This window comes from Heterocephalus glaber, unplaced genomic scaffold (genome assembly GCF_053883595.1).
Source record: "Heterocephalus glaber isolate CG9 unplaced genomic scaffold, H.glaber_assembly_v1.0 deba00001509, whole genome shotgun sequence".
Taxonomy (NCBI): Eukaryota; Metazoa; Chordata; class Mammalia; order Rodentia; family Bathyergidae; genus Heterocephalus; species Heterocephalus glaber.
The window spans coordinates 2,935,791-2,954,808 of NW_028258325.1; the positions used below are offsets into that span (position 1 = coordinate 2,935,791).

General features: G+C 54.6%; 1 protein-coding gene across 4 annotated transcripts in view; it reads left to right on the forward strand.

The window, feature by feature from the left end:
* The first annotated feature begins 1,506 nt into the window (after positions 1–1,506).
* Afap1 (actin filament associated protein 1) overlaps positions 1,507–19,018 on the forward strand; it is a 111,176-nt gene continuing 93,664 nt past the window's right edge. For 2 of the 4 annotated variants that reach the window (XM_013073040.3, XM_004847337.4), the window contains exon 1: positions 3,330–3,493. The gene's annotated coding sequence lies outside the window, so the exon portion shown is untranslated. Of the gene's footprint in view, positions 1,658–3,329; positions 3,494–19,018 lie in introns of those variants that run through there. The other 2 variants (XM_013073041.3, XM_013073043.3) reach the window with 2 other exon arrangements.

Below are 19,018 nucleotides of genomic sequence, written 5' to 3' on the forward strand. Positions count from 1 at the left end.
CCCCCACTGCCCAGCATCCCTCGGCCTGGAGAGCTTCATGGTCAGGCCCACTAGGGACTGTGGCTTCTCAGAAAGGATGTGCAGGCTTGCTCTGAAAGCCCGACTCCCTCCCTCCCTCTGCCCTGGGCTGCCCTGTAGAGGACGGGCCGGGGGAGCCAGGCCTGGGAGCGGGGAAGATGACCGAGGATGCTCTGGCCAGAGTTCTGGGAAGGATGTGCGTGCCTGGCTTTCTGTCTCACAGAATGAATGGCTGTGGTGGGAAAGACGGATTTGACTGAGGCCAGAAAATTTCAGTTTCATCAGGGGAAAGTGTCTGCTGATCCCAGCTGTGTGCAGCATCTGCAGGGGCTGCTGGCTAGGAAACCCCTTGTTTGTAGAGGGAGGGACAGGCTGGACCACACATCAGGTCTTGGGCAAGTGTTTTCAAGCACACCTTGGAGGTCAGATGAGTTTATTGATTTATTAACCCCACACATATTTGTTGAGTGGCTACCTACTGGCTTCAGTTAGAAATCCTGTATGTTAATGTCAAACTGACACATTTGAGTGGCTCAAATAGGGAATTTTTCTACCTAACAGGCAGTTTGGGGTTAGGCGGTTGCTGTTTCAGCACAAGGGTCAGGATCCTTCTCATTCTCTTGACTTTTCCTTGTGGCTGCAAGATGGCTGCTGTGGCTCCAGCCATCACATGTGTTCAATCAGGTATTGATCTCTGCAGCTGAGAAACAGCATGGGCTGTGTCTATTCCTTTTCTTTCTTTCTTTCTCTCTCTTTTTTTTTTTTGGTACTGGGGATTGAACTCGGGTCCTTGCGCTTTCGCAGCAGGTGGTGAAACCACTGAGCTAATAAATCCCTGGGCCTCTATTCCTTTTCTAAGAGAACAAAAACTTCCATAGAAGCCAGCAGTGTGCAGGAAATTTTTCACACCAGCATTTTGGGGCTGAGGAGGAAGGAGGAAGTCCAGATCTTTCACAGGTGCTGATTTTTGTTGCATAAATTCTCCTCCCGGGCCCGATTTCAAACTACCAAGACGATATGGCTGACTGCAGAAAGAGATGCCAGCTGCACGCAGTTACACAGGGTTTCTATCATACAGACGCAGTGCAGATAAAATCCTCCAGGGTACAGATACAGTAAACTATAGCAAAAGAGTTAGTGAATAATAATTTTGACTATTTTCTTTGTTTAAATATGTGTGTTCAATTGCGAGTTCATATACAGTGATCTTTCAGTAATGAATGTATTCAGTCGTGGACTCACAATTCCTGAGCGGTGGACGGGGCCCTCTCCGGCTGAGTCTGCTCCAAACTGGCCCGGCCGGCTCTGAGGACCTTTCGGTCTCCTTCCGCGGTCACTTCCTCGGCCAAAGCCGCATGGTTGCCCCGGACACGGGAGACCGGGCCAGCAGGAACCGCGCCTGCCGCCTGCCGCAGAACTCGGCCGGGAGGAGGGGCTGGGGGCGGCCCGACAGCCAAGCGCAACGCTTCCCACCCACCAATTGCCCTGGGAGAAAACGGCGCCGGACACTGGGGGCATGCGGAGCCCGGCCAGGAGCCGGCCCCGCCCGTTTCTGCTCTCACAGAGGCAGGAGAGAGCTTTGAAAAGGGTACGCGCGAGTGGCTGAGGCCAGAGAGCAGGAGCGTAGGACGCTGCCCAGGTGAGGAGAGGGGCCGCGCCTTGCATTCCTTTATTGTTGCTATTGTTCAGGAACAAACCACACAGAAGCTGGACACAGCCTCCTTAGCCTAGGGCTTCAGGGGTCCCCCTGGTCCCCCTCAGGTTCTTGGCAGAATTCTTTTCCTTGGCCTTCGTGGCCAAGGGTCCAGCTTTGGCCTAGCCCCAGCCGCAGGCGCCCCAGGTGCCGGTGTCCTTTCTGCCCAGGGCCTTTCCAAAGGCCGGCTCGGCAGGTGCGGCCTCACCTTGGGGAGGCCACATCCCGTCCCGCCACTGTCGGTTAGCGTCCAGGCGCCAGCTCTGCCTGCACTCAAGTCCGGGTCACCTTAGGGTAGGCCACCACCGCTGGACACGGTGAGGGGTGGCCTGATGCCTTTCTGGGGACGGTGTCATTCAGGTGAGACTTGGCCAGGCACACAGGGGAGAGAGAATGTGGCGGGCACGGCACAGAGGCCTGTGGCTGGGTTGACACCTTTTATAGTCACGGGGCTACTCTGTGGTCCTGATCCCTGCGGATGTCCCTCACCAGGGTCGGCCCTGGCTGGGGAGGGGCAGGGGGCTTCCTGTGGCCATGGAGGATCTCGCTGGGAGATGGGAGTCGAGCCCAGGGTGTCCGTGGCACTCATGTGTGTGTGCACAAGCGGCACAGGTGAGCACAGGTGTGCAGGGAGATGGGGAGGGCTCGGCCCCAGACTGCCCCAGGGCCTTCAGGGAGCCAGGTCCAGTGCCGGACATACAATCCTGCCAGAGTCAGCCCTGGGGTCCTGAGGGGTCTCCTCCCCGGGGGCTCAGCCACTCAGACAGGAGCTTCCTTCAGGGCTGCCAGGACAGGCTGGAGTGCCTGAAAGGGGAGGGAGAGGCGGCTCCAGGGTTAGGGCCTCCAGAGCTTCCGCTGTGCAGCAGTGGCAGGCCGGGCTGCCTACCCTAGGGGAAGACTGGGCAGGAGCGGTTGAGGGGCCTGGAGGAAGCGCTTTGCTTTGGCCTCCTGGGACCTGGGGAGGTCAGGGCTGCAGACGGGGACCTGCACGCTCCGGTGGGCAAGGAGCGCACGCTGGAGCAGAGGAGGAGCAGCGGGTCCCGGGATGCGGGGTCACCTTCCGGAAAGCGTGACTCAGAGGAGAGCAGAGGTGCTGAAGACCACGCACAGGTGGAAGAATGGGGGTGGCAGGTGGGGAACCGCACAAACCTGAGGCGCCTCATCAGGCCTCGAAGTGAGACCCGGAAATGGTCCAGCCCCGCAGGCTCGGTCCCATCTACTCCTAAAGAACACCTACATGCCCCGAAACGTTTGCAGAGTGACTACACGAGGAAGGAGGGACGGGACCCTGTCACTTCGGGCGGCACGTGGTCTCGTTCCTTAGGCCTCAGTTTCCCTCCGTGTAAAGCAGGCCTGCCTCGCTCCCAGCCCTGCTGACCCGAGTTCGGGGATTTGGAGGTGCGCCGTAGGCTCTGGGGCTCTTCGGCCCCCCTGAACCGGCCAGTGCCGGCGAGGGCTAGCGCTGGACCCCCACCTCCGCCTGCGCGGCCCCGCCCAGCCTCCCTTTGTTCCTCCAGGCTCCGCCCCCTCGGCCCAGCTCCCTCCTCATAGGCCTGAGGCTGTGCCACGGGGCGGGGAATAGGCGGTGGGCGGGGATCCCGGCGCGCTTGCGCAGTGTCCTCCGGCCGCAGCCCAGTGCCGGGCGTCTGTGGGTGCCGAGCGGGGCCGAGTCGGGACTCGCAGAGGCGGCGCCGGCCCCGCCCCAGGCTCCATTGTTGAGGCGGCTGCGGTGAGGTGCGGTGCGGTGCGGGAGCCTGCGACCTGCGGCGCCGCGGGCTGGAGGTGAGGCGCGGAGCTGGGCTCCCGGGTCCGGCGGGTCCCGGGGCGGTCAGGGTCCGAGGGCTGCAGCTGGGTCCGGGCCTCACGGTGCAGGGCGGATCGGGTCCCCGAGCCTGGCGTGGGTCGGGGATCCCGGGCCCGGGCTGACCTGCGCCCCCCTGCGCCCCGGGCCGCTCCGCGCCGCGCGGGTCCGGCCTCCCCGTGGGCTCCGCCGCCGAGCGTGACTGCGGCCCAGGCCCGGCCTTGCCGTCCCCTCCGCGGCGTGGTGGCCCGGGGCGGTCCCCGGAGGGAACGCGAGCACTCGGCGCTGTCACCGGGCCCCCGGAGCCGGTGCGTGCCAGCGTGGGCGTGCGTGCGTGGGGCTCCGCGCCCGGGCCTGTTGCCTGTCGTCTCGTCGGGCGCGCCGCCGCGGGACGGTCGCCGGGTCCTTGGTTGACTGCTCGGTGGGATCCGCGGGCCGTGTCGCGTCCCCGAGAGCCGGGCTGACCCGGGCGGGGCGCGGCGCTGTCCTGCCCCGCGGGCCTCGGCTCCCCAGCCGGCTGTGGCTGGAGGCGGCACGGCCTCTTGCCCCGCCGCTTCTGGCTTTCTTCCGTCAAGATTGACCAGAAAAAAGATCTGGAAAGCCAGATTCAACTTTAGGTCTCAGAGCCTGGAGAGTGCAGGAAACTCCCAAGAATTTGGCGGGCTGGGAAACGGTCCACACCCGGGCAGGCGGCCGAGGCGGCTCCAGTGGAGGTCCGATCTAAGAAGGCAGGGCGGGGAGAGCCCGCGGGGAGGAGAGGGCTCCATCCAAGCCGGAGGGGGACCCGCTGCTGTCCCTGGGCGCCGTCTCTGCGAAGCAGCCGCTGGAACAAGCGGATCCACACATCACTTTACAAACACCTATAGTGTTGAGGCCAAAATCCGTCCTTCCCTTTGAGAGCCTTGCGGTTGAGTGAGAAAGCAGCAGCCTTGGGCGCCAGGAGCCCTAGCATCGAAGCTGGAATTCCTTCTGAGTGAGAGATGTTGCCTGTCTGGGACACAGACAGAGCGGCCGGGAGCCCTGTTTGGGCGGTGTTTGCCTCTGGGCCTCCACCTGTCGCCACCTAGCATTCTTACTCGGCCGAAGCCTTCCCAGCCCAAGTCCTGGCAGCGGAATTACCATCTTCGAAGACAGCCTGGGTTTGGGCTGTAAGTGGCTAACTGTCGCCCAGCTTGAAAAGCGCAGTTTGTGCGGAGCTGGCAGAGAGCAGCACAGTGAGAGGTCTTTCTCTGAAGGAGGAGCCACTCCCGTGGAAACCCTCGACTCTCTAAAGGGCTTTCAGATTAGCTTCTTGCTGTCACTTTGTAGTGTGTGTTGCATAGTGGAGATCAGAATTTATTGAGTCTAATTTGGCTCCGGAATCATTTGTAGATGGTTTCTGAGAACCTCAGCCCACCGCCTCTAATTCTTCCAGCCAGACAGAGCAGAGGAAAGTTCACTTAGTGGCATTAGTTGATAAAGACATAGTCCGACGAGAAAAATTCCTTTTCTTCCCCTACCCCGTCTGTTCCCCACTTCTTCCTCTTCCTATTCCTCCTCCTCCTCTCCTCCTCTCCTCCTCCTCCTTTCTCTCTCCTTCCCTCCTCATTTTCTTTTTCCTTTCTCTTTGCAGTAGTGGGGATTGAACCCAGGGGTATTCTAACATGGAGCTACATCTCTAGTCTTGTATTTTTTATTTTTGAGACAAAGTATTTCTAAGTTCCCCCAGGCTGGCCTCAGAATTTTGATCCTCCTGCCCCAGCCTCCTTAGCTGGCATTATAATTCTGAGCAACTACATCAAGATCATTTTGGTTTCTTTTTCAAAAGCATATGGAGTATACAGTCTATCAGTGTTATGGACAGATATCTATGAAAAGCCTTAAGTAACACTTTTGGTATGTCTTTTGCATTCTTCATGTTATTCACTGTGTTTTACTTGCAACATTTCACTGTATCAAATTGATGCCGTTTTTCTTTCCTTAATTAAATTGCTGAGCATATATATGTTTTTTGAGGACCATTTTGACAATCTGTTTTCTTTGTCAATCTTTTAAGTGTCACATGCAGTCTTCCAACTGTAAGCTCCTCTATGTCCCAATCTATAACAGAGATTCTATTTTGGAGAATCTGAAATAAATGGAATGTTGAGAGTCCCTTGGGTGCACTTTGGCTTTGTATGATGGTATAAACAAGCATAATTTAAATGATGATGTACAGAAAGTTGTATCTTATGTTAAATGACCTATAGGGAAGTCTGATTCTAGGGTCTATAGTACCCAGCCCTTTAAAATATTCAGTGTCTTTTCAGCTTATCTGTTTGATGGGGTGAAGACTTTGGTTTGCTTGAGTTTGTTCCAGCCATGTGTCTCCGTCAGTAGAAAGAATTCAGTTATTTGGGTGATGACAGGGATTAAAAATAGATGACAGCTGCCTGGTCAAGTGGTGATGCTACCGGGTTACGATTTTTACTTTTTAGGGTATTTTGCCTTTTTGATTTCTGTTCTTTTCTTTAAAATGCCCCTTGTTATATGCGTCTTTCTTGTGGTTTCTTTTGTTAGGAAATCTTATTAAAATCAGAAGGATCTTCAGAACTTGACTAGTGTTCTTAGATTTTAATGTTTTAATTGAAATGCAGTTGGTTAATGCTGAGTCTTCCCTGAGAGCACTTCTTGCCAGTGACAGGCTTGTGTCCTTTTCTTTCTTTCTTTGAGACAGGGTCTCTCTATGTAGTTCAGACTGGTCTTGAACTCACTTTGTAGCCCAGGCTGGCCTGGAACTTGCCACAATCCTCCTGCCTCAGCCTCCCAAGGGTTGGGACTACACGTGTGTGGCACTACACCTGGCCAGGCTTGGTTTTTATATGGGTTGAATGACAAGGGGTTTCTGATGGAAGGTCATGTGGGTGGAGGGAGTGGACTCACTCTGTGCCTCAGGAGCATCCTCTTGCTCATACCCAGGGTCACACCTGTCACTGCAGTGCCCCTTGGTGTGACACGGTTGGTGTGTGTGCCAGAGATCTGATGTGGGAGTGTTATTCAGTAATGACATTTCTTCCCCCAGGCTGGTACATCTCTATGAATCATCTTGTGTCTTTATTTTTGCCTTGAAGTGGAAGCTCAGAGCAAGTTCTCTCTGTCTGAGTCTTTGGGATTAGCCAACCCTCCTCACAGCACTACCGAGTGGTTTCTCTTTCATTTCCATTTTAATGTCCTGATTGCACAGGCAGCTGTTATTGCGGAGGCCTCAACCTTTTTGGTTGTTGCCAGGATGTAAATATGAAAAGCATATCAAGGACCGCTTACCTCGTTCTTTGGAGCAGCGGACTGAAGTGGAAATGGGGCCCTGTTACGCTAGACTTTTTTAAGCCCCGCTCCCCGGACTCCAGCTCCCTCCTCTATAAACGGAGTTAGTTGTTCTAATACCTGTTCCACCTAACTCAAGTGATTGTTTTGAAGAGCAAATGAAATTATGAAAGCAACAGAATTTTCCAAGTTGTAAAATACTGTTGCTAAAGATTTAAAAAGATGTTTCATGAAGAATCTGGTGCGTGTAAGCTGGGTGTGGTGGTGCAGGTCTGTAGTTCCAGCACTATGGGAGGCTGAGGCAGGAGGATGGCAAGTTTGAGCCCAGCCTGGGCAGTTTAGGGAGACCCTGTTTCAAAATAAATTTTTTAAAGGGCTAGGGATGTAGGTTGATTTTTCTTTAAAATGTCAAATATTTGATATACTCAAGATCTTTAGAATGTATGTTAGGCAGTTTTATTTAGGGTTGTTTTTTATCTTTAATCTGCCAGTATCATTTGATATATGTGTCGGGGTGGGGGTCATCGAGTTCACGTTCCGATTACCATTCACCTTTGTAAACAAAGTAATGAACGTGCAAGGCTGAGCCTTTGACGGTCTCTTCAGCTGAGTTCGTCCCCATGACCTTCTCCTAAGGACACATGATCTCTTTCTTGGCCTTTCGGTTCCAAGGGCCTTGTCTTGAGGTTTCGGCAGCCAGGGGTCAGGGACGAGAAAGTATCTGCCTGCTGGCACCTGAAGCGCTAGCACTGTGTCTCAGAGAATTTTCCCTTTCTGCACAGATTTTTGTTTCTTTTCTTTTTCTTTTTGGTACCGGGTATTGAACTCGGGACCTTGTGCTTGCGAGGCAGGCAGCGGCACCACTGAGCTAAGTCCCCGGCTTCTGCACGAATGTTAAGTTATGCGACCCTGTGTGGCACCAACAAATGAAGCACAGATTTCTGCGATTTGCCAGAGCTCAGTGCTGGGCGCAGGGACTCAGGGAAGAGGCGGGGCTCAGTGTAGAGGAAAGGCAGGCCCGGAGGCGTCTCGGGCAGCAGAGCAAGTTCTAGGAGAGGTTTCTGTGGGGCTGGGGTCCGGGTTGTTGCCCAGGTAGTGTCCCGTGTGAAGCTTCTGTCAGACGGTCAGGAGTAGTAGGTTTACGTGTTAAAGGAAAGGCAATGAATTAACGGAAACTTAAAATCTGCAGCTGTTCTGAGCAATTCATAATTCCCCAAATCTGCATTTGCCAGGACAAGACCGGAATCTGTTGTTTGGGGTGGAATCCGGCAGCCCTGCCATTTGATTCAAGGAAATCGATAGACTTTTGTTGGATGCCCAGGTTGTGGCACTGTGCTGCACAGCTGTGTTTCCGGCAGTGCGAGTCCCCTCCCGCTGCTGTAGAGAGCCACACACATGCACGCACGCTGTCTCATGGTCCTGTACAGGCCTGACCTGTGTCTCCTGGGCAGAAGTTCCAGGTCGGCAGAGCTGAGCTCCGTCCGAGGCCCCTCATGCAGGTCGCTGGCCAAATGCAGGTCCTTGTGTAAGTCGAGGTCTCCATCCCCTTGCGTGCTGCCACCTGGGGACACCAGTGGCTCCCAGCGGCCTCTCTCTGGCTGCTGCCTGTGGCATGTTTGCTCAGCACCAGCAAGGGCTGTGCACCCTGCTCAGGCTGTCTGGCTTCTCCTGGGCGAATGGGTCCTTTACTCAGAAAAAGTGGGATTGGACCCGGCACACCTAGTAATCTGGAAAATCTCCCTGTCTGGGGTCTGGATCAGAGTCCTTTTCGCACATAATTTCACACAGTCACAAACTCCAGCAATTAGGGTAGGGACGTGTACACGGGCCAGTCATTCTATCCACCGCAATTACCAGATCCTCTTATTACATCCTGTGCGGTTGTTATTGTTACCTTTGGTTAACAGAGACGTTAACTAAGCCACCAGCAGTTTAAGCAAATTGGCAGGAACATTAAGATCTGTTTTAAATGACAGACCTCTGACTCAAATTGAACTGTTGGTCAGTTTTATAGCCATGGCGGTAGATCAGTCGGAAACAGCTCAGTTTTGTGTTTGGAGCAGTAAGTGGCCGGCTCTGAGTATAGAAGTTTTGCCAAGAAGTCGTTAGAATAATTTCTGCGCTGGGGAACACCATGTAGGGAGACAGGACCTGGAGAGCCCTTCATGGGGTGAGAAGTGCGTGATTCTCCTTTCCTTTCAGGGTGGAAGCAGCTGATTCAGCTCACAGCTTGTGGGTTTGTGAGCATGAGGTTCTTTCAAGGCCCACGCAAAACGCAAGAAAGAAAATCTGTGGCTTTGCTGATAGGAAGGAGGCAGCTGTGGACAAGGAAGCAACTGTCAGTGACAGTCACCAAGGATTTCAAGGCCAAGCATGAGCTTGTTCATCATGTAGATGTCTTTGGTAGTTCTCATTAATTTTTTTTCCCTGTATAGTAAGGACAAGCTCTGGTTTGAAATACATTTCTAATAAGAAACCATAATCTGGGCTGGGGATGTAGCTCAGTGGTTAAACGTTTGCCTAGCATGCATGGGGCTCCTCCAGCCCCAGCACAAGACAAACAAACAAAAAACCAAAACCAGAAGAAAAAAACCCACCAAACCAGAATCTACAATCGTAAGGTTTTTGACTCGGCCTTCAGGAATTTATAAACTCCCAGGCAAAATTTCATGTGTTTACTGGGAAAAGAATTACAGCTTTCAAAGTGGTGGGATTCCAAGAAGTTGGAGAATATGCCACCTAGTATGATACTCTTGTTGATGAAGTATCAGATTTTGTTTAAACATCAAATACCAGTTTCTAAAGAAAGTTGTATGAGCACATAGTTTTAGGGTCAAAAGTTCTTTAAGGCTTAGAACAAAAACATAGCAATCATCAACCCAGCCCTTCTGCATCCCAACTCTAGTCCCCAGAGGCCATCACTTCAATATTCTAGCTGAGGGGTGTGAGTGTGAGTGTGTGTGTGTGTGTGTGTGTGTGTGTGATCTGCATCATCTTATGGGGGCTCCTGGGTGTCACCAGTGTGCCAGGTAAGCCCTGTATAATAACGAGCTGGCTGGGGCTTGGGGTCTATAGACAGTGTTCGGCTGGGCCTGCTGCTGAAAAGATCAAGGCACCACTCCCTCATGCTGAAAATTTCAGCCCCACCCCCCAGCTTCCCGGAGGGTGCAGGAGCTAGAGACTGAGGTAGTTGCTAGTAGCCCAGGCCGCCTGCGTAACAAGATGAACAGAACCCTGAACTGTAGGCTGGAGAGCTTTCCTTTTTTGGAGGGGCCAGGAGGGCGCATGTCTGGAGGGGACCCTGCCCCACTCTGTCCCCTGCCCTGGGCTCTTCCTTTGAAATAAGCTGGTGCTAGAAAGCCAAGTGTTCCTGAGCTCTGGGTGCCCTGCCCAGGACAGCCTGCAGCTCCTGCTGGGCAGCCTGCATACCAACCCCTGCTGTCCAGGTGCAGGCCGCTCCTGCAGCGCTTGGCTGAGCCCGGTCGGTCCCTGTGCCCTCTTACTGTTCATTCACTTGTCCATTGTGCGCCACCTCCGTGGGTGGCATCAGTCCTGTCCCTGCCCTGGTGGGCTGCGGTGCTGAGGCGTGGGGCAGTGTCTGGTGGATTGTAGATGTGCTGAGGTGGCTGGGGAGGTGGGACAGGGTCCCCTGGGGCTTCAGCTTCGAGTACACCCCTGTGAGGGAGGGGAAGGGGCCCAGGAGGAGGCGTCAGCCGCTGTGGGGAGCTGGGCCCTGAGGCTTTCTCAGCGCTAGAGGTGCCTTCCTGGATCCCTCGGCGACCCGAGACAGCGTCACCCCGGTGCCACCAGCGCTCTGCTCTTCGCTGTCCTGTCGTGTTGCTGATCAGATTGGGGTGGCCTGGGCCATGGGAGATCAGAGAGTGGCTCTGGCCCGCATGGACATCGGTCTGTCCACTGTGGCACTGGGCAGTGAAGCTGCCTGTCTCTCGAGGCGCCAGGTCCATGTTCATTTGGGGAAAACAAAGATGTTTCACCTGACTCAGTCCACTCGCCTGGAGCCTGCTGCAGCCATCTGTCCATTGTCACAGGACTTTGGGGGTGTGGCCAGGTGTCATGTCAGAAACACAGCTCTGCCACTAATTACTAACTAGAGGCATCATGGACATGTAGTGTGACTGCATGAGCCCCATTACAGACGGGTGGACACCTGGAATGAGATAGTGGCTCTGAAGCTCCCTGGGAGCACCAAGCACAGTGATGATGATGCGCACGGTGATGTGAGTGGGCTGCACTCAGGAGGAAACTGGCCGGTGTTTGTACTCGGCAGAGATGAATGGAGGAGCTCGGAACAAGGCGGCTAAGAAATGGCTGTGCCGAGGAACGAGGCGGGATTTGTTACTTTGAAATAAGTGAAATTTGGGCTGTTGATTTACAACCAGAGGGGCACCGGGCCTTAGGACTTCTGGGTCGCGCACCACGGAGGGCTTTGGCGCTGTGCTGGGGTGGCACTGGTGGCAGTGTGACAGCGCGGAGGCTGGAACTGTCACACAGCGGGGCTGCAGGGCCTGTGGGGCCGCTCAGCTGACCTGGGGAAGGTCAGGGAAGGAGCCCGGGGGAAGGCTTTGGGCCAGTGTGGCTAACTAGTGCCCCCGAGAATTCCACCGTGATTCCAGCGCTTTTGAGTCAAAGTCACACTGTCCGGCTGGCCATTTGGGGTCAGATTTATATGCACACGTTGGTATAAAAATTTCAGGTGACAGAGAGTTATGTAGGTGAAAAGCTGCCTTGGCACCCATTCTTGAAAGTGATGATTGCTAATAGCTTTGTATGAATTCTAAACATTTTTGTGCGTTACAAGTGCAATGCGAGTCCTGGACATATGTAATAATAGCCAGCAGTTACTCGTTTATCTAATACCTATTTATTGAACTCCCCCTATATACAAGATGGATCTCAATGCTTTATATGTGAAACTTGTTTTGTTCTTAGAGCAGTCCCATCGCTGTGACCACTGGGGAAACGGAGGCACAGAGAGATTGAGGCCATGTCCAACTTCACACAGCTGGGGGCTAGGGTTAGTGTAGGACTGGGGCAGCCTGGCTCTGGAGCCCTTCATGGTCACTGTGTGTGACCTGTGCTAAGCTCTCCCCTGCAGGTAACCCTGCTGTGTCGCAGCAGAGCCTGAGGTTCTTTTACTCCCAAGCCCAAACTTGAATTTCAGGGTTGCTCCACACCCTGCCGGGACCCCAGGGCACCTCCCGGCCCTGGACACAGGTGGGAGAGGAGAGTGCACGGCTCTCGGGCAGTGGGCGTTGGTGTTCTGGGCTGCTGCCCCTGGCTCCCTTTGCCCTGGGCCCGGTGGTCCCCGGAAGCCCATGCACACAGCTTCCGACCTCCCCAGCAGGTGTTTTTAGGCCCCTGTCTGAGTAGTGTTCTCGTCACACCCTGGTGTCTCCGGATGGCCTTTGGTGGGGTCTGGTGGGCAGTAGCTTTTCTAATGTCCTGCTGCTAAAGATGCCTGCCAAACATTGAAGTTTCAGTTCTGATTCTGAACAGGATTTGGAGAGATCTGATAGCCCGTCCAAATCCACCCTAAAGAGTCACCTGAGGACAACGTAGAAAAATCATTTTTTAGTTATGGATCCTCTGATGTATTGAAAGCCACCTATGCCTATGTTGAAAAATCAAAGCAAACCTTGTTTCTTGGTGACACTCCCAGGTGCGAGTTGCATGCGCCTGGTGCAAACACAGGAACGAGAGTCCCTCTGAGCCCTCTGCATTGCTCCCTAGGCAAATTGGGCAGGACAGGAAGTCCCATGGGCTGAGCACTGGGTATTTGTCAGCTGCTTTACATGTGGTATTGCAGTTGATACGACCATGCAGGTAAATATTTTATTAACAATGAGGGCAGAGGCTTAGGGAGTTGACAGTGCTGCTGGTGGCCACATAGTTATGAGTGGGAAAGTGAAGAACTTGGTGAACTCAAGGGCCTGGCTTTGAAGCCCTTGGTCTTTCCGAAAGGCTCAGATGCTTCCTGATTGGTGGGACCTGACTGATATTTCCAGACTTGGAATCTGCCGCTCCAGGCTTCCAAATTATGTGTGTGATTGACCTGGGGAGAGAAGCCAGCCAGGCAAGGCTGCCCCTTTGTGGGGATCAAGATGCCCCACGCAAGGAGTCAGAGGCCGACGTGTTTTGGTGGGAAGGGGTGGCCCGGGTAAGCCTGATGGCCGCAGTCACCGTGGAAGCCGGAAGTACCGGCCAGGAGCCAGCATTTCCTGTGAGGGGCTGGGAGCAGGAGGGTGACTTAGGGCAGTGGCCATCACTGAGCAGGTCCTGGCCCTGGGGCCATTGCTGCAGAGCTGCTTTGTGGCCCCTGCTGGTCACAGAGATGGCGCCTGCGGCTGGCGCACCCACCCGGCAGGCTGGCGTCCCGGCTGTGGGCCTCGAGTGGGCTGGCTCCCGGCAGGTGGCTGCAGGCTGCGGCCGAGCCCTGTTTTTATGTAGGGCCTGGGCTTTGTCTTGTCAGTAAAAATATTAAATTACAGGTTGCATATGTTGGAAGTTTCTGGAAGTATGTTTCCTGAAAGAAGTTTTTCACACTGGAATTTAATCAGAAGGGATGTAAACAGGTGGCCGTTACCCTGGAGGACTGAGGTAGGAAGGCCTCTGGGTGCCGCCCAGCATCCTGGTGTCGGTACCCAGGGCAGCGCCTGCTGATCGGCTTTTGGTCAATACAAGCCGCACTGCGTCTTCTGTGCATTCCGTTGTTTGGGGAGCTGTTTCCTCCTGACCCGGGCAGCTTATGTTTGTGATCCTTATTGGTGGAATGGTGTCTGGAATTTGGGTAAGCGGGACTCAGGCTCTGGCCAGCTTTCCCAGTGGCTCAGCGCCTGGGGAGGCTGGATGTGTGGCCTTACAGCTGCCTTTGACTCTTGGTGTCTCAGAAACCTGAGATTGCCCTCTGGGGTCATCAGAAATAGGAAGTGCCTTCCGGGGCCCACTTCTCAGTGCCCTTTTCACTCTGCCAGTTGCCATCTGGAGCATGGTCGGAGGACCCTGCTGTGGACTGGATCTTGTGACCCCAAATGTATACGACGATGCGCTAGCCCCCGGGGTGAACGGAGCTGGGCCTCTGGGAGGACCTGGGGAGGGACTGTCTGAAGGTTGGATCCGAGGAGAACAGGCCAGAGCAGTGGGGGCCCTGTGGGAAAGGGGGCAGGAAGGGCGGCCTCCCCGGGCCCTCAGCTTCCTGGCGCTCTGTTCTCGGACGTGCAGTGTCCAGGCCTGTGGAGGCCGCCTGGTGTATGCTGTCTTGTTGCGGTGGCCCGAGCAGACTAACGCGGCACACTTCCAGAGTGCTGACGAGCGCCTGGGCAGAGTCCTTGGGAAGTGAACAAGAGCTCCGTGAAACTGGGCCAGTGCCCTGCTCCTGTCCCCCAAGTGCATCTTGTCTGTGTTTAGCCGCCTCCTGTTCCCTCTTGCGCCTCTGACCTATCTGGATCAGTCACACATGGCATGGCTTTGTGCTTTTAGGGTCCCAGCTGTTTTCACGCTCTTAGTGACTTTTCTGTTGTTCAGGTGAAGTGCAGAGTCCTTGGCTTGGCATTCAAGGCTCATGATCTGGGTGCGATCTACAAGTTGGGGTTTCATTGTTTTCAGTTACTACCATCAGCTTTACACTGCAGCCAGTAGCTTAAGCCCTTTTCTGGAGCCCAGTCTAAGACCCACACTGTGGCTTGATCTTTTCAGACTCTTCATCTTTGTGCCAGCCCCTCTCCCCCCTGGAGGCTTCAGCTGCTCCTGCCTCTTCAGCCTGCTCCACACTTCGAGACTCGGAGAGCCCCATTTTCAGGGCTCCTCTCCAGACTGGAGCCATTTGCTCACCCTTGGAACTCTGCTACGGTTTAATTTTTCCTCTCAGTCAGGATGAAAATATTCACTCGAGCTGGGCATTTTTTTCTCTTTTGAGCTGGGATTTTGAATCTAAGCAGCGGAACCACACCCCCAAGGCCCTGGTGTGGAGAGGAAGCCCCGCCCGGCACTGCCGAGTGGCCGCTGTTCCCACGTTAAAAACCTTTCCAGGGATCTTTTAGGGGTTACACACTTCCTGCTAAGAGGACCCTACGTAGCTTCGCAACCCCTTCCGGGTGTGAACTTCTGTGTGTAGCTGGTTGAGTTTCCCGCAAGACTTCAAAGATTATTCTGCGAGGCAAGTACTGCTTAGCAGTTATGTTTGCTTCCTTACTAGTATTACATTATCTTTCCTTCCTTCATCCACTACAGAGACAGCATAAAAACTGCCCACGGGCAGGGGCTGGGGTTTAGCTCAGTGGTTCTGGTGCCTGCCTTGCAAGCGTGAGGTCCTGAGTTCGATCCCTTGTACCAAGAAAAAAAAACACAAACTGCCCACAGGGTTTTGGGTTTCCTTGTCACCTAATATGGGCAACTGCAAACCGTGTGTGGATGTGCTGTGGGAAGACCCTGCAGTTCGTCACTTCTCCTGACAGCTGAGCTGGGTGACACAGTCCCGTATTGGGGAGCTTCCCTCAGGCCGACTCCCCACATGCATGCGTGATGGTCCCGTGTTCCCAAGCGGAGTGGATCTCCTCTGGATCTGTCGCCGGTCCTGAGCGCTCTGCACGGGTGACGGGCCTCTCACTGGAGGGCCCTGGTGCTGGGTAAACAGCTCAGGCCTTTTGCCACTGGGAAGAGAAAGTTCACTGGTTCCGGGTGTGGCCAAGGGGCCGTGGGAGTCAGAGCAGGGGCTGGCTGAGTGTGTTGGCTGAGAAGTGGGGGTGCCATCAGAGAGCCTCCACGTCACGCGGGATGACAGGGTGCGGTGGGACCATGCCTGGGGCTCTCCCCCTCTTCGTGATGGATGCTGTCTAGTGGTACAGGATTTGCACACAGTGCACTGGATTTCTGCTGCGCGTGCCCTGTCCCATCTTAGTGGGCTTTGCCTGGCTGTCTCTGTAGGGAAGGAGGGCATCAGTCCCCGCCAGCCGGTGTTTATAGCAGCTGGTGGCTCCTACGTGGGTCCCTTCTGTGCTGCGGTTTCTTAGGGGAAGTGGACTGTAGGTCCCCTCCGCAAACCACACTGCTAACCTTCAGTAGTTAGCCAGGAGACAGCGCAGCCCCAGGGCTAAGAGGACGTCTGGGTCTGTAGACCAGACGCAGACCAGCTCATTTCTGAAAGGTGTCTTCTTGCGGGGGCCCTGGGCCTGGGCCTGGGCTGGCGTAGCCTCTGCGTGTCCCCCCCAGCCCTCGGCTCTCCCCCGGTAGTGTGAAGTGTTGGGACACATTTTGTGATGAGAGAAGCAGCCCTCCAGGCCTGCACTGGACACCGTCATTATCCCTACTCCTTTTACACAGTCAGTGGGGAGTTAGAACCCAACTAATAGGGTTAATTAGAGGGCCTGCTAATTGTCTTTTCTTATTATACATTTTTAGTTGGTCAGGCTTTTTGAAACCCCTGTAAATCGTATTTGATGTCATAGGGAGGAATCAGAATTTTAAAGTAAATTTTAAATTCTTAGAGCTATATAATCCTCTTCAAACTTTTGAACTTAACATTTTCCATTGTCCAGTATATATTTGGAATTAGAATTTCCCAAAATAGCACTTGTCTTTAATATGGGTGGTGACCAGCATATTTTCATTCTGTTAAGAAATGTTGCTTAGGGCCGGGGATTCAGCTCAGTGGTTCCACCACCTGCCTTGCAAACACAAGGTCCTGAGTTTGATTCCCAGTACCAAAAAAAAAACTTAAAAAAAAAAAGAAATGTTGCTTGCCTGGGGCAATTGGACATTCATACACACACACACACACACACACACGAAGAACATTGATCTAAACTTCATTTATTGCATAAAATTAATTCAAAATGAGTCACAGCCTTAGATGCGAAACATATAACTATACAACTTTAAAATGCAAACCATAGAAACTCTTATTTAGGGCTGGGTGCAGAAGTCTTGCTTAGACTTGTACCCAGGAGCCGAGTCAGTAAGGGGAAAGACTGATTAAGTGGACTTTGTCACATTTAAGAGCTTTTTTTGTGCTGAAGCCCCCGTTAAGAGGATGCAAAGGCGAGCTGCAGTCCGGGAGGGAATTTTTGCAAATCACGTATCTAATGAAACACCCAAGTCTGCAGTTTGTAAAGAGCAAAATCTAACAGTGGGTAAAATACAGGAGGAGATACCTCACCAAGAGGGTGTACTGAGGACAGAAGGCCCAGGAAGACGCTAATGTCCTTGGCCATCCAAACCGAGGCCGCAGCGAGACACCACGGTGTACCTACCAGAATGGCCAAAAGTGGAGTGGCGATGGCCGCACTGGTGCGGCTGCAGGGAGACTGTCACACGCACGCCGCCGTGCTGGCGGGAGCGGAAGAGAGTGCAGCTGCTCCGGAAGACGGGGTGGCGGTTTCTGAAACAAAACGAGGGCTCAGCCTATGACCCAGAATCATGGTTTAGGGATGAGGTGTCCCCAGAGACACTCACGGAGGGCTCAGTCCCCAAGGCAGCGGGTTAGAAGGTGACAGTCAGGAGGTTGCAGGTCCCTGCGCTGAGCCTTCGGAGGCCCCGTCTTTTCTCTGCCTTCCCCATCAGGTGTTGGCCTCAGCCAGGCCTGGTGGAGCCAGCTGGTGGGACGAAGACCTCGGCAGCCATGAGCCCCGCAAGGCTCTCCTCCTGCAAGTGGTCACCTCTCCGAGGCGAAGAGCTGAGCAGTGCACCTGGCAGTTCCACTCCAGGGCGCTTGTCCCACAGAACTGAAGACGAGTATGTAGTGGCGTTCTGCGTAGAAGCCCAAACTGGAAACATCTGATGCCCCTTGGGTGAGGGGTGGAAGCGACCGTGGCCATTTGCGCCATGGATGCAGCTCAGTCAGTGACTGTTGTGTCTCCTGAGCTAGAAATGCCCGGCTCGGCCCTCTCTGTCCTCCTGTGCCTGCTGGGACTGACTGCGCTGGGCTTTTCTTCCCAGGGCACTGCTGTGCCTCTCGCTGTGACAGCCGGGGCACTGCACTGCGTGTGAACGGTCTCAGCACCTCGTACCTGCACCTCTGCCAGGCTAGAGGACGCTGCCTGCTCCTCGCTGTCCATGCTGCAGGGGAACGAGCTTTCCAGACACGAGTGGGCCAACTTCCAGGGGTCCGATTCAGTGTTCCAGATAAGCTCAGGCTCTCTGCCTCATCTTTAGGAGGCCCAGGGGCAGGGGAAACTTGGCCCGAGTTGGGAGGTCAGGTGAGAGCCCTGAGGGGACCGGGTGACATCGGGCAAAAGTGTTGGTTCTGGGATCAGAAGGCCTCCTGTCTTTGCTCTAATACAGAGGTCCTTGGAAAAGTCATTTCATTTCTTTGAGTCTGGTGTCATTTTTTTCCTCTCTCTCTCTAAAAAAAGAAGCTAATGAAACCTAGGCAGTGCATCTCACAGGGTCCCGGGAGGAGGGTGAGAGTCGAGGCGGGCCTGCTTTTTGTCTGTAAAGCAGTGTACACGTGTGGGAGGTGGAGCGGTGAGGGGCATTTTTGCCAGTGCTGTGTGGCCTCTTAGGAAGGACGCTGGCAGAGCTGCCTGCGACCGCCCACGGTACTGTGATGTGCACGCCTGTGACGCGCGTGGTCCTCCTCAGGACAGCTGGGGTTCTGTCCCAGTGCAGAGCAGCCCCGCTGCCCCCGTGGGAAGGCTCAGCGTCCTGCTGTTCGGGGGTTCTCTCCAGAAGGACCCCGCCCTGGAGGGCAGGATTGCTGCTGTCCCCTCATGCTGCCAGTCTGCACCCTGGGGAGGAGTGGAGGGGATGGGAGGGTCCCTTCACATCAGCCTGCCCAGCCCCTCTGGCAGAGGTGACCACACGACAAGCAGCAGACCCGGAGACAGCTGGGCCATGTTAGCCCAGGGCTTTTATGGTTTCTGTGGCCTCCAAACAGCCAGTGGCAGAGCTGCCAGGGCTTGCGAGCTCTCCGGGGACACTGGGTCAGCCAAGGGACTGAAGGAGCCAGGAAGAAAACCCGCTCCACCCACGCTGGTCTCTGTGGCTGGTGGGAGGCCAGGGCTGGGCCGGAGCTCCACGCCCTCGGGGCCACACTCCCAGCGCTCCTCTCAAGCCTCCTGGGCCTCTGGACACAGTTGGGGACCTCAGAGGGCTCCAGTGAGATCCAGTTAAGATGCAGTGGAGCAACTGATCTGGGAGCCAGGCAGCCTGCAGCAACTGAGGGTTTGAATTGGTGTTTGTGGGAACGTCGTGTGCAGCAGTGGTTGTCT